This window comes from Stegostoma tigrinum, chromosome 10 (genome assembly GCF_030684315.1).
Source record: "Stegostoma tigrinum isolate sSteTig4 chromosome 10, sSteTig4.hap1, whole genome shotgun sequence".
Lineage (NCBI taxonomy): Eukaryota > Metazoa > Chordata > Chondrichthyes > Orectolobiformes > Stegostomatidae > Stegostoma > Stegostoma tigrinum.
In genome coordinates this window covers 7,687,017-7,702,451 of record NC_081363.1, presented here as the reverse complement: position 1 = coordinate 7,702,451, position 15,435 = coordinate 7,687,017, and the positions used below count along the sequence as shown (strand labels likewise).

General features: G+C 40.9%; 1 protein-coding gene and 1 long non-coding RNA gene across 7 annotated transcripts in view; one reads left to right on the top strand and one right to left on the bottom strand.

Annotated features, from left to right (window-relative positions):
* Positions 1-12,396, bottom strand: part of LOC125455898 (ovarian cancer G-protein coupled receptor 1-like) — a 27,262-nt gene extending 14,866 nt beyond the window's left edge. For 2 of the 5 annotated variants that reach the window (XM_059648951.1, XM_048538430.2), the window contains exons 1-2: positions 12,078-12,396; positions 7,135-7,237 (exon numbers count right to left, since the gene is read on the bottom strand). The gene's annotated coding sequence lies outside the window, so the exon portion shown is untranslated. Of the gene's footprint in view, positions 1-4,050; positions 4,381-7,134; positions 7,238-12,077 lie in introns of those variants that run through there. The other 3 variants (XM_059648952.1, XM_048538431.2, XM_059648954.1) reach the window with 2 other exon arrangements.
* LOC132210055 (uncharacterized) overlaps positions 10,541-15,435 on the top strand; it is an 11,195-nt gene continuing 6,300 nt past the window's right edge. For both annotated transcript variants that reach the window (XR_009446216.1, XR_009446215.1), the window contains exons 1-2: positions 10,541-10,618; positions 12,203-12,374. This is a non-coding gene — a long non-coding RNA (uncharacterized LOC132210055). The remainder of the gene's footprint in view (positions 10,619-12,202; positions 12,375-15,435) is intronic.

The window sequence follows — 15,435 nt, the reverse complement described above, 5'->3', positions numbered from 1 at the left end:
TGGGAAACCAGGTTTGAATTCCACCAGGGCAGAATTCAATAAAATATCTGGAATTAAGAATCTAATAATGATTATGAACCCATTATCGATTGTTGGAAAAACCCATCTGGTTCACTATTGTCTTTTATGGAAGGAAACTGCCATCCTTACCTGGTCTGGCCTACATAGAACATAGCACATGGAACAATACAGTGCAGAACAGGCCCTTCGGCCCTCAATGTTGCGTCGACATGTTGCTACATGTGACTCCAGACCCACAGCAATGTGGTTGACTCTGAACTGCCCTCTGGGCAACTAGGGATGGGTAATAAATGCTGCCTAGTCAGTGATGCCCTCATCCCATGAATGAATAAAGGAAAAAAACAGGCAATTGGAAAACCTGAGATAATGATAAAACCAGCATCTCCAAATGCCCATTTGAGGAACCTTTTACAAGAACCTTAATTGATTGTATAGGACCCCTACCTAAAATAAAAGATGAGAATCAGTTTTTTTTACCATAATGGATGTGACTACTAGATTTCCAGATGCCATTCCATTAGGCAGTATCATGGTTAAAAGGACTGTAGAAGAGTTGCTCAAATATTTTTTAACAAGATGCAGACTAACTACAGAGATACAATCAAATCAAGGGTCAAATTTTACATCAAAATTATTCAAGGAAGTTATGGATGGCTTTGGAATAAAACAATTCAAATCCACTGTGTAGCATCCAGATTTGCAGGGGTAATTGGAATGGTGGCATCAAACTTTAAAGTCTATGTTGAGAGCTTATATTCAAAACTATCCAGAAGATTGGGTTAAGGAATTTTATTTGTACATTTTGCCATTAGAAATGCACCTATGAATTAACCAAATTCAGTGTATTTGAATTAGTTTTTGGGCATAAGGTGGGAGGACCACTGAAATTAATTAAGAAAAATTGGTAAATCAGAGTTCAGAGACCACATATTTGGACTATGTGTCACATTTTAGGGAAAAATTAAATTGAGCAAGTAAGTATATGCTAGACAGCATTTAGAACTAGCACAACATGTGATGAAACAGGAAGCAGACAAGAAATCAGAAATTCATAGTTTTGCTAGAGGTGATAAGGTTTTAGTGTTACTATCAGTGATAGGTGAACCTTTTGAGGCAAGGTTTAGTGGGCCTTATCAAATTGAAAGGAAATTGAGCGAGGTGAACTATTTGATAAAATCCCAGATAGAAAGAAATCTTACAGAATGTGTCATGTGAGTGAGCTCAAAAGGTATTTTGATGGGGAAGGAAAGGAGAATATGGTATTAGTTATAGCACAAATTCCTCAAATTAAATTGGACAATGTCAAAAATTGGGATAAATTATTGAGTTACCTTCCAGAGGAAAATTGAAAGGACCTGAAAGAGTTTTTACAGTCACATGAGGAGATATGTGAATATAAGCTGAGAAGTACTAATCTAATTATGCATGACATTGATATAGGAAGTGCTGTTCCAATTAAACCACATACTTATAGACGTAACCCTGTAAAATTAGCCCAGTTTCAAAAAGCTATTGAACGCCTGTTTTTAGACAATATAATAGAATTGAATTGCAGTGAATGGAGCTCACTCAAAGTATTAGTGCCAAAATCTGACAATTATGTATGGATTATCACAAAGTCAATGCAGATACGAAATCTGATTCATGTCCTATTCCATGTTTGGAAGACAGTATTGAAAAGGTGGGACTTGAAACTTTAAGTCGGACTTACTCAGAAGATACTGGCAGGTAACTTATCCGAATGAGTGAAGGAAATATTGGCTTTTGTGACACCGAATGGCCTGTACCAGCTTAAAATCATGCCATTTAGTTTGAAAATGCACCAGCCACATTTCAAAGACAAATGAATAGTCATTTTGGAATTATCAATTGTGTTTTGTACATCAGCCTGGTGCTATTTTGTTACACATGAAGGAACATTTGCAGCACCTGTCAGAATTGTTTGATCGACTTCAGAAGGTGGGCTTGGTGACAAACCGGGCTAAGAGTGAGTTTGCAAAAGCCCAAGTCACGCTCCTGGGCCATATTACTGGGCATGGACAAATAGCCCCATGGGGTGTGAAAACAAAAGTTAATAGCGAGTTTACCATACCATCAACAAAGAGAGAAATAATATGATTCCTGGGATTGAGTGGTTTTTATCAAAAGTTTGTACTGAATTTTAGCTAGATGGTTACTCCATTGACTTGAAGAAATGCAGAAAATGTCAGTGGATGAAGGAATCCCAGGAGGCATTTCACAGCCTGACAGCTGTGCTAATCACTTTCCCAGTGTTAGCCACATCTAATTATGCAAAGCCATTCAAAGTGGCTCTCAACATAAGTGATGTGGGTGTCGGTGCTGTACTCTTGTGAGAAGATAAAATGTCTTATTTGGTATTTTTCCAGAAAATTGAATGATCATGAACAGAAATATTCCACAATTGAGAAGGAGACTTTGAGCTTGGTGTTGGCATTAGAACATTGCAACACTTATATTGCCAGTAATGTGTCTGACACAATTGTATATACTGATCATAACCCATTAAAGTTTTTGGAAAAATTAAAGATAAAAATACCAGACTGTTTCGATGAGTTAATTATCACAGCCATTCAGTTTAAAAATTATACATGTGGCAGGATGAGAGAACGAAATCACCGACACGTACTCATGATTTTGATGAAGGAGGACAGAGGTGTTCAGTGGTGGGGAAAGCAAACTGAAATGGACAATTGTAGTGAAAATGCTAAGAGTCAATGTAATGTATATGTATTGTACTGTTTTCAAAAATGAAGCTATCTTTATACATTAATGGCTCTTTTATTTAAGGGGTGTCTACTTTGGCTTTAAGAGCTGGTTTTTTTCTTGAAGAAAGGTTGAGACAGAGATGACAAGTAGTCTTCTCCAAAGTCAACAGAGTAAACAGCTTGTGAGGCCGTGGGGTTTTTTTTAAACGTTGGAACAACAGAAGCAGCATCAATGAGTGAGACCAAGCTCCCGTGGAACCAAGATTTTTGGTTTTAATCTTTCAGAAGCACTTATTGCTGGGGTTTCGAAGCTGCATGTGGAAGCTGTTACTCCTCTCTCTGTTACAATTAAAAAGCTGGGTATCTCTTCCTGCTGCTAGAATTGCATGTGTGACAATCTATTTTAGGAATTTTCATTTGACAAGGGTGTGTTTATGGGATGTAATTGAGATGGAACAGTTACTGATTAGTAGTTAAATAATCTACTATTCTATTAAGTTTTCTAATAGAGTTATGTTGTTTCAATTTCTTCTTTATTTTGTTGTCTTTTAACGATAGTGTACAAATACTGCGTGTTTTGCTTCAAGACTGGCAGTTTGGCCAATTGAATTGCATTTGGAATGCAATGCCTAGCACTAAGATTAGAGAAAGTTAGGGTCTCGAGTATCTTCTTCACATTTTGAGGTGGTGGTCCATAACACAGTAATGCGATGCCTTACAGAGTGAGTTGCATTGGCCTGGGTGGTGCCAGAGGTCTGGATTTGGACATCCATGTCCCTGCCGAACATGGCCTCTCCCTCACCGCACTGACCGACCCATTACCTATATCCTGTTCATCTCCCTCAGCCAATTCCCGATCATCTCCATTTCCATTTTAAATCTATGTCCCAAACCTGTCTTACCATTCCCTCTCCCATTGTCTCCCTCCCTACCCCAACAGAACCGCTCTGATCCTCAGGTACACTCGCACTAAAGTTGCGAGCCCAGCTCTCACCGGGCAAACCCCATACTCTCGAGTTCCTTCTTAACTCTCCGTGTGTCTGGCTGCATTGATGGAAATGGAGAATGAAAGCAGGCAGTATGCAAACCCGGGTTTATCCAACCTCATCGGGACCATTTCCTGGGGATTGCCGAGGGGAATAGTGACACTTTCACAGTGTAACAACTTACGAACAGAAACCGTCATCAAGTCACTCAGCTCCGACATCCTTACTGGCTTTCTCTTCTCTCCTTCTCTGTGTGACCTGCATTTCATTCTCTCCCCTGGTTTCTCGGGATAGATAGAAAGCAACGAAAGTGTTACCTGTGAGTCAGTCCTGTTGGCCTGTTTCTGATTGTGGGAGCCGTTCCCGAATCTCCTTCTGGGGTGAATTGAGCGATTTGAAGTTTGGCGACTCTTTCCACGTTACGGTTAGTCGCCTCTACCTCCCAGGGTTTGCAGGGACTGGCATTTACAAGTGTTTGAGGTTCAAGTAGAAATCAGGACTCAAACCGATCTTTATCATCGATGTCCTCTCACAGAGACTGAGAACTAACTACACTATACACATCTCCGAGATTTATAAACTGCAACCAAGATGAGTAGAAAACAAATTACAGTTTTCCGAGAAATTTGATTCCTTTCCCGCCCCCTTTTTCCAGGCATCACACCCCGACTGATCAAGACCAGACTTGTCATGTTAAACTCAGGAGTGTGTCATACACATTTCTTAGCTGACCTGAGTGAAGAATATCAATGCCCATGAACAGTTGAATGGGAAATGTTCATGTTGTTCGAACAGATTTGGAGAGATAGCTGTGGCTCCCGCAATCCCCAGGGAAGTTATTTGCTGACAATAGAAATGACGGGGTTTCGTTTAATTGAAGCAATTTCTTGTTTCATAATTTAATGTCATCTTTTGACTGCTTCTTTCTTTTGATTTCAAACGTTCACGCATCTCCCTTCCTAATCTTGTTCAATTCGCCATTATTCCAACAATCCCTCCCAGTCCACACCAGGAAAATAATTTATATTGCCTGCCCCCTGACTCCCCATCCGAAGACACTGTGAAAACGAACTGTTTCAGGCCAGAGGTAACACTACAATTGAGGGCTATTCGAGCCTAACCTCAATACTGTCTCTGCACACCTGTTAAATCCGGGATGAACGGTCTAGGCCCGAAACGTCAGCTTTTGTGCTCCTAAGATGCTGCTTGGCCTGCTGTGTTCATCCAGCTCCACACTTTGTTATCAGAGATAATGGAAACTGTAAATGCTGGAGAATCCAAGATAACAAAGTGTGAAGCTGGATGAACACAACAGGCCAAGCAGCATCTTAGGAGCACAAAAGCTGACGTTTCGGGCCCTTTTCTGATGAAGGGTCTAGGTCCGAAACGTCAGCTTTTGTGCTCCTAAGATGCTGCTGGGCCTGCTGTGTTCATCCAGCTCCACACTTTGTTATCTTGGATTCTCCAGCATCTGCAGTTCCGCTATCTCAAACCACCAGCCCCTTCTTTATCAATGGTCCATACTTCCCTGCTACTTTAAAAAAAGTGACTTCATTTAGCTTCATAAGTTCTATTTCAGTCTTCCCACTTGTTTTTATTGTTTTCCCATCCATTCTGTGGAGAATGGGAGTGTCTTGCAGTGGTGAGTATATTTCAAGATGGGTGGTAGATTTCATAATGCTGAGTAGTTCTCACGCTAAAATTCCAAGACTGTGGAAAAGCTAGTTTTTAAGTCATTGGTATATCAACAGGGGCATTGTGGGGATGCACAGGCAATATTGCTTTCAGATGTTGGCCAGTGTTTCTTTACTATTGGGAATATGTATTTATGTTTAACTTGAACTCAAAAAAGCTGCAAGATTTTGAACTATTTAGGCATTATCTGCATTGAAAGGATTTCTTTTAAAAATGATTTTTTGGAAAATGAAGCCAACAATTTAATTTTTGCTGAGCCCACAGGACTTATTTTATCCCATTTGCACTTTTAAAATTATCTCTGCAGAGATGTCTTTTTGTGTTGTGTGATTGTTTCTGTGGATGAGATTACAGAGACATATTTTTAATTCTGGATTATTACTTCAGTATTAACCAGAATTTGTGCTTTGCTATAAAGATAAATTTATTTATAATAATGGGTTATTTTGAGGTCACTGTATGATCCTAGTGGACATTTCTTTGTTTTGAGATAATGGTACATGAGGCAAGCACTTGGCTATTTTGGTAATTGAATCAACATATTTGCACTTCGGTGTGAGATGAGGAATTTTTTTTAAAGTAGCAGAACCTTTGGAACTCCGTGCCAAAACTCAATTCTTGAGTGTTGTACAATTTCCTATAGCATACAGTGTTATTAGTTGGTAAATATTATTGAAGTGTTTTGAATGACAAGACAGTCTCAATAGGCTGAGTGGGCTACTCCTTTTCCTATGTTTTTATATATTTTATATATTCCTATATTCCTACTAATTTAAATATGACTACTTAGTTCCTAGAGATCATTTTGTGAGGACATTTACAGCTAAAATGGTGTTGGGACAATCCTTTTTCTGCTGGTACACTTTCACATCAACTTCACTAACATCTTTCAAATTCACCTGGACCAGCTCTGATACCTCCCACTCCTTCCTGGACTGCTCTGTCTCCATCTCTGGTAACCGCCTCAAAACTGACATCTATTTCAAGCCCACTAACTCCCACAGCTACCTGGACTACACCTCCTCTCACCCATCCTCCTGGAAGAATACAATCCCCTACTCCCAATTCCTCTGTGTCCGCCACATCTGCTCCCAAGATGGAGCGTTCCACTCCTGAACATTCCAGATGTCTTCTTATTTCAAGGACCATAACATCCCCTTTCCAGTGATCAAAAAAGCCCTCAACTGCATCTCTTGAATTTCCCACACTTGTGCCCTCACATCCTTTCCCCCCAACAAAAATGAAGACAGAATTCCGTTTGTCCTCATGTATCAAACCACTAACCTCCGCATCCAGTGTATCATTCTCTGCCACTTCTGCCACCTCCAATCTGACACCACAACCAAACAGATATTTCTCACCTTACCCCATCCGAATTTCATGGGGACCACTCTCTGCATGACTCCCTCATCTGCTCCACACCCCCCAATAACCCCAACACACCCAGTACCTTTCCCTGCAACTGCAGGAAGTGTTACACCTGCCCATAGACCCCTCCACCTCACCTCCATTTTTTGAAGTGGGGTTATTGGTGGTGAATCAAATCCATAGGTAGAAAAGTCACATTCACATATTGAAAAGAAGCCATTACAGTGAAATAGATAAAAATTAGCAAGGAAATCAGCTTATTAAATAATAGTGTAAGAAGACAGAGACAGTAAAAGTGAGGTAGAAAGCGTTATAGACAATTCAGAATTTATACCTACCTCTTTAAGCCAATACTGAAGTGATGGGACTGATACACATCATATTTTCCCACTGCAAGGAAGGTCAACAGGGCAATCTTGTAAGATGCAACGACTGAGGAGTCTAAGGATATATAGAGAGAAAAAGCATGATGTACAATTTTATCAAGAATTTTAACTTTGTTCCTGGGAGGTAGGCATCACTGGCTAGCCTGGCATTTATTGACCATCTTTAATTGCTTAGAGGACAGTTATTACTCAACCACATTGCTGTGGATATTGAGGCACAGAGAGGTCAGACTGGGAAATGATGGCTGATTTCCTTTACTAACGATCATCAGTGAACCAAACTGGTTTTTATGGCAGTCAACAGTGATTACATGGTCACCATGAGACTGGCTTTATATTCCACCCTCTGCCATGATGGGATTCGAACACGCATCCTGCAATGTGGGGAAATCTGCATCAATAAACAACTTCCTTGTTAATTAAGTCTTGAAAAAGGAGGCTCAGTTGAAAACACAGATTTAGTATATGTTTGAAAATCATTTGATTAAACCTAATCAAAGCGCATAGAGCTGTGTGCATTACTGTGTGTGAGGTATTACAAATAGACCAAACCAGGCAATAATGGTAGTCTCCTTCCCTGAAGAACATTAGTAAACCAGATAGGCATCTCCCAACAATCAACTATTATCTCATAGTCATCATCAGACTCCTAATTCCCGATTGTTGATGATTTCAAATTCCACCATCTGCTGTGGCAGGATTTGAACCCAGGTCCTCAGAACATTAATTAGGTCTCTGAATTAACAGTCTAGCAACAGCACCATTTAACCATCACTTCCCCTGTATTGTGATGAGTTATGCCATTTCAGTTTAAAACCATTTTGGCGTATTTCTGATCACTTGTGAATCATAACTAATGTATCTCATTGTGTGAAGTTTGCCTAGACGATGAATTAGTACAGCCATTTTTGGAAGATGCTAAAATACACAATTGGAAGCCTTATTTAAACAGCTACAGTTAGTTGGTGTAGCAGTAAATCCTGCTAAGAGTGAGCCTATGAAATTGTGGGTGACATATCAGGGACACATTATAGCACAAGGGCAAGACCTGCCATTGACAGCGGAATTAAAGGCTTTGATAGAATTTCTAGTTTCTGTAGCTCAAAGGAGATCAATAGATTTTTAGAAATGTGTGGCTTCTTTTAAATGTTTGTATCAGATTTCAGAATGAAACCCCATTAGATTTATTGCAAAAGCAGGCAAAGGTAATATGATCAACGGTGGGCCAAGAAAACTGAAGGCAGTCCTAAGAAGTGAAACAGTGTTGGACACCCTGATTTCACTAAACTCTTCAAAATGGTGATTGATGCTAGTAATGTGGGTGTGAGGGTGCATGTGGGTGCTGTGTTGTTATAAGAAGATGATTCTGGCAGAGAGAGGCCAGTGGAGTACTTTCCTAAAATAAAAGGAAGCTGTGGAATTGTTACCAGCTCTGAAATACCTAGAATTTGATGCCTGTCACCACCACAAAGAAAAGCTATTATAAAAAGATCATAACCCTTTCATAAAAAAATTTGTATATTAATATAGAAGACTTTTTTGCTGCAGTTAGCTAATTTATCACAATAGTGTAAAGATTTTCGTATTGGCAGTAGATAACACGGTTGCTGAAGTACTGTCAAGAATGCCATATTGTGGAATGTTGGGAGATAAAGAGGGTGATGAGAGAATGTATAGATTTTATACAATGAATGAATGACTGAAAATGTTTGAATGTTTGTTTCAACATTTGTTTCCAAGTCTCTTATTTTGTATATGCTTTCATGACGAAATCACACTTTGAAATGGCACTTTTTTTTTCTCAAGAATGAGCTTTATTTTGGAAATGAATTAATATCGAAGGACCATCTGGAAAACTTTAAAATATTGACCAGTGAGGACCGAAATTGCAAAGTGTTTTTTCTATCTGATTTCTTGGGAATGAAACAAACAATTTCATGGCTTCCTGCTTACTGACTGAGAATCTTATGACTTCAGAGAAACGACCAAATAAAGCTCTCAGGGAGATAAGGCTTTATAATTTTTGTTACCAAACATCTTGGCTTTGGAACGAAAAGGATGCCATCCTATAAGCAACAACCTTTGGACGTGCAATACTTTTTACAGACACAGGTTTCAGTGTAAAGATCCCAGAGAAGCATTCTCGTCTCTCTCCTGAAAACCTGTTTCTCTGTAAAGATTTCTGACAACCTGAGGACATTTTCAAATCATATTTCTGCCTATCTGGTTCGATCTGAAAGGTTGGGTGGTATCAAATGCTCATTCCTGAAACAAACTTAATTGCAGAATTGGATGTCAAACATCGATGTACATTTGTCAGTAATTCATCCTCATTGCTACAAAACTACACTGGATGTGAGAAACCATCATATTTTATTGGTTGTTTCTGGATCCTTGTTTCTTATTACTTTTGCATTTTCTTTGAAATCATTACTTCTGCAGAGATTTGTATTCTTTTTATATAAATATTATTATGCAATTCTATAGATACAGTTTCAATTCTGGATTATAACACTGGATTAACCAGTATTTGCCACTTGCTGTAATAATAAGTTATGAATTTACTAAAAAAGCTAAGGGGTTGTTTCTTTATTTTGGATAATTATGCAAAGGAGAAGCAACTGATAATTTTGATATTTGAATTGATACAATGATAGAGTGCAGAGTTTTGATTATCAATGTCACAGTTGCAGAATTCCCTTAAGGATTTATTCCGCAGTTCAATGAGATCATAATGTCCAGTATGCAAACTTCATTCACATTGGCTCTGTATTCATTTATACTGTTGGCTAAAAACGTAAAGTTTATTTGTGAAGAGGTGTCTGCTAATTTCTATCCTGACTGATTTGGCTCTGATTTTGTGAGTATATCCCAAGTAGTAGTCTGCTGGGCTATGGGAAAAAGGCAGGAGAGCGGCTGTAGATAATGACCTTCTGCTGCACTGTAATAATTCTATGAAGCTGTGATTAATTTCTCCATTCGTGGAAAATCTCTCAATCTAACCTCTCAATTTCTCTCAAAACCCTGAAATCCACCATCAATTCTCACAGCAGTTGTTAGTCTTCCATGAAATGTTATTTTGTTCATGTAATTTTCCAGATTATACATGTATAAAATCTCTGATCTTCTTTTCGTTCATTCATGTGATGGTTTTCTGGCATTTGTAGTTCAACTGCCCTGGACTAACTAGCGGTGTGCTGCCTTCTTGATTATTATAGTCAATAGTATTATGATGCCAACAGATGTTATTATTTGACAAGTCAAACTCCAGACTTATAGTGATAACCTATTTCTTTACATTTCAGATGTTGAGAGTTTGATAGACTTTTTCCTTTGACTATCTTCACAGTTGAGATTGGATTTCTTCAGCTTTGAATAATCCCTTTAGGATCTGACCAAAGATATCTGATCGGGTACTTTCAAACCTAAGCCTTATGTAAGTAATTTTCTAACTCTGCTGAATTAACTCCTTCCTCTGGGAGAAACTCTTTTTGCATGTAAATGCAACCAAGAATTCTGCAAGCTGAAAACAAAAAGCTTTCAAATTTGTGGGAGGTTTCATACTTTATTCAGAAAGTTCATTATGAAACTACTTCATACACACAGATCTAAACCCACATCCAATAATTCAAAATCCAAATTCTAAAATAAATTAGATTAATATATAAATAAATCACATTGCTGTAAGGAAAGACCATTCAGTAATTTGACGTGGTGGCATTGATGCAACTGTGATCTTGTTCCAAGTGAAAAGGATCTGTGCCTGGGGGGACCCATCGGATGGTGGTTATACCAGGTATCTGCTATGTTTGTCTTTCTTGGTGGTAGTGTGTGTAGATTATGAAGGTGTTATCTGAGGAGACTTGTTGAGTTATTGGTTATACTGGATACACACCAGTTGCCACCATATGTCAGTGTTGAAGAGAATGAATATTGAAGATGGTGGATTAGATGTCCCAGGAGGAGTTAAGCTCTTGAGTGTTGGTAGTGCTGCTCCTATCAGAATGTGGACATTTTTCCTTCACCTCTCCAACTTGTAGGACAGTAGACGAGCATTGGAGGGACAGGAGATGAGTTAAATGCCATAGAATTCCTAGCCGCTAATGTTATCAATGTGTGCTCAGAGTCTGTGTGCAAATGGACTCCTCCAGCTGTTGAGTTGCAGCCAATGTATTTTCTTCCAGTGAGGTCAGACTTTGTACTGGGAACCCTGTAAGTGTGCGTATGGTCTGGGATGATCCTCTGCACCAAGTGCCAAGAGCTGAGACATGTTCATCAGGCCATGAGGTTCATGCCAAAGCCACCAGACATCCACCAAAGTATCAAGCACCCTCCATCACCCCTGACTGCAACACTGCAGAGCACCACCAGCTTCACTACAGTCTGTGCGCTAGCACTGTCCAGTCTCTAGCATGTCTTTGAATACACAACAACTCCATGTTGTCTCATCATTGTTAACACACCTTTGTTGATGAAGGCCTCTGTACTGATTTCATATATCTCAGTTCCAGTTCTGCCTTTACCCACGCCTCCATGTGCCCCCCTCACCCCCCACCAACCCTTCCATGCTGATCCCTCTTCTTGGTTGGAACAGGATGCAAGTGTTGCTGCACTGGTTGTAAACATATTAATCTTAGCAGTTTATGTTGACTAGCTAAATGACAACAGTCAGTGAAAAGCTTGCAATTTCCTTCCTTCTTTGTGAGACATAAAAGAGCAGAGGTAGTGATCTGTTTGATGAAGAAACACACTGTGTTTGAACATAAAAGATTGTGGTACATCTGACATTTCTTTCCTAGTCTTCACATCAACCTAGGCACCAGAAAAGACAAAAGGCAGAAACAGTCCTTTCAACCTTGCATCAGCCCGACATCGTCATACTCACAGAATCATACCTTACAGACAATGTCCCAGACACCACCATCACCATGCCTGGATATGACCTGTCCCACCGGCAGGAGGTGAGGTTGTTGACTCGCTCACTGAGCTGGCTTGTTCTTGTTCACGTGTTTTGTCACAGACATCCCCACAACTTCATCCGCAGATGCCTACTAAACGACGACAAGAGGAGGACACAGTACGCCCTACGCACTCACCACACGTCCCTACATCAGGAACATAGCTGAACTGACAGCAAGACTCCTAAGATCACTAGGAATCATGGTGGCCCGCAAGCCCACAGCCGCTGTAAGGTAAGCACTCACAAGGAGTAAAAACCCCATTCCCACAACATGCAGAACGAATGTGGTTTACAAAATACCATGCAATGACTGCCACGAATATTACATCAGACAGCCAGGAAGGAAAATACCCATCAGAATATTACATCAGACAGCACCAAAACGACACGACAACTCTCCTTAATATCGGTGCATTCAGACAATGAAGACCGTCAGTTTAACAGGGACAATATAGCCATAGTATCCCAAGCCAAACATAGACACGTATGGGAATTACGATAGGCATGGTTCTCCACCTGCAATGCAATCAACAAATATGTAGAATGATCTCAAATACCAACTCATACAGAGCAAAACTGGAAATGGCACTACTCACCATAACAGACCAGACAGTACAAATTCCAAGCAGAGTCCAATAACATGGTTTCATGGCAGGCCCTACTAGGTCACCTTGCATGGTGATGAATTGTCTGAATGAGAATAAGCTAGCCTGACGAGCAAGTCAACAACATCACCCTCAACCTGAGCTACAAGTCCTTGCCAAAACTTTAAACCTAGCAGAGGTAGCGGCACAGTGTATAGAGTCAGGAGGAAGCTACTGTGGGAGTCCTCATCATTGACTCCGGACCCCATGAAGTCTCAAGGCTTCAGGTTAAACATGGGCAAGGAAACCTCCTGCTGATTATCACATACCGCCCACTCTCAGCTGATGAATCAGTACTGCTCCATGTTGAACAACACTTATAGAAAGCACCGAGGGTGGCAAGAACACAAAATGTGTTCTGGGTGAGGCATTTGAATGTCCACCACCAAGACTGGCCCAGCAGCAGTACTACTAATCGAGTTGATGGGGTCCTAAAGGACAAAGCTGTTCGTCTGGGCCTGCGGCTGGTGGTGAGGGAACCAACAAGAGGGAAAAACATATTTGACCTCATCCTTACCAATGTGCCAGTTGCAGTTGCATCTGTCCATGACAGTATCGGTAAGAGTGACCATTACACAGTGCAAAACATAAGCATCCACAGCAATCTTCAGTCAGAAGTGCTGAGTGGATGATCCATCTTGACCTTCTCCAGTGGTCTCCAGCATCACAGATACCAGTCTTCAGCCAATTCGATTCACTCCACGTGATATCAAGAAACAGTACTGCAAAGGCTACGGGCCCTGACAACATTCCAGCAACAGCACTGAAGACTTGAGCTCCAGAACATGCCGCTCCCTATCCAAGCTGTTCCAGTACAGTTACAACACTGGTATCTACCTGGCAATCTGGAAAACTGCCCAAGCATGTCCTGTACACAAAAAGCAGGACAAATCTAACCCGGCCAAATACCGCTCCATCAGTCTAGTCATCAGTTAAGTGATGGAAAATCTTGTCAACAGTGCAGCCAAGCAGCACCTGCTCAGCAATAACCTGCTCAGTGACGGCCAGTTTGGGTTCCACCAGGGCCTCTCAGCTCCTGACCTCATTACAGCCTCGGTTCAAACATGGACAAAAGAGCTGAATTCCAGAGGTGACGTGAAAGTGACAGGCTTGATATCAAGGCTGCATTTAGCTGAGTGTGGCATCAAGGAGCCCGAGCAAAACTGGAATCAATGGGTATCAGGGGTCAAACACTTGGAGTCATACCTGACACATAGGAAGATGGTCGCCGTTGTAGGAGATCAATCATCTCAGCTCCAGGACATCTCTGCAGGAGTTCCTCAGGGTTGTGTCCTTGGCCCAACTTCATCAATGACCTTCCCTCCATCATAAGGTCAGAGGTGGGGATGTTCGCTGATGATTGCATAATGTTCAGCGCCATTCATGACTCCCCAGATTTTTGACGTGTTCAAGTTCAACAAGATCTGGACAATATCCAGGCTTGGACTGAGAAGTGGCAAGTAACATTCACGCCACACAAATAGCAGGCTAAGACCATCATCAGTAAGAAACAATTTAACCACCGCCCCTTGACATTCAATGGTGTCAACACCCTGGGGGTTGCCATTGATCAGAAACTTAACTGGACTCACTACATTAACAGAGTGGCTACAAGAGCAGGACAGAAGCTGGGAATACTGCGGCGAGTAACTCACCTCCTGAATCCCCAAAGGCTTTCCACCATCTACAAGGCACAAGTCAGGAGCATGATGGAATACTCCCCGCTTGTCTGGATGAGTGCAGCCTCAACAACACTTAAGAGGCTTTAAATCATCCAGGATAATATTGGCACTACATCCACAAGCATCTACTCCCTCCACCACTGCCACTCAGTAGTCGCAGTGTGTGTATGATCTACAGGATGCACTGCAGAAATTCACCAAAGATCCTCAAGCAGTCCCTTCCAAACCCATGACCACTTCCATCTAGGCAGCAGATATATGAGAATACCACTGCCTCCAAGTTCCCCTCCAAGCCACTCACCATACTGACATGAAAATATATCACCTTTCCTTCACTGTTGCTTGGTCAAAATTCTGGAATTCTCTCCCTAACGGCATTGTGGGTCAATGTACAGCAGATGGACTATAGCATTTCAAGAAGGCAGCTCACCACCACCTTCTCAAGGGCAACAAGGGATGGCTAAGAAATGTTGGCCAGCCAGCGATGCCTACATCCCACAAATGAATAGAAAAAAAATCCAGAGGAGCTGAAAATATGTGTGACCATGTTTAATCAAAACCGGGAAGATGCCAAACATGATCAGTGTGGTAAATTAATGGAAAGCCTTTTAACTGATCTCCTGTTCTATATGGACCTGCTGAGTGAATGATCCACTCACATCTTGCGGTTTACACTGAGAGATCATAAGACCATAAATTGTAAAGTGACTCCAGCCATTTGGCCCATTGAGTCCACTCCACCATTTGGTCATGGCTGATATGTTTCTCAAGCCCCCATTCTCCTGCCTTCTCCGCATAACATTAATCCTCTTAAAAACCAAGAACCTGTCTATCTCTGTCTTTAAGACACTCAATGATTTGTTCTTCATCGGTACACCACCCTCTGACTGCAGATGTTCCTCCTCATCTCAGTTCTAAAGAGTCGATCCTTCACTCTGAGGTTGTGCCCTCGATCCTAGTCTTTCCA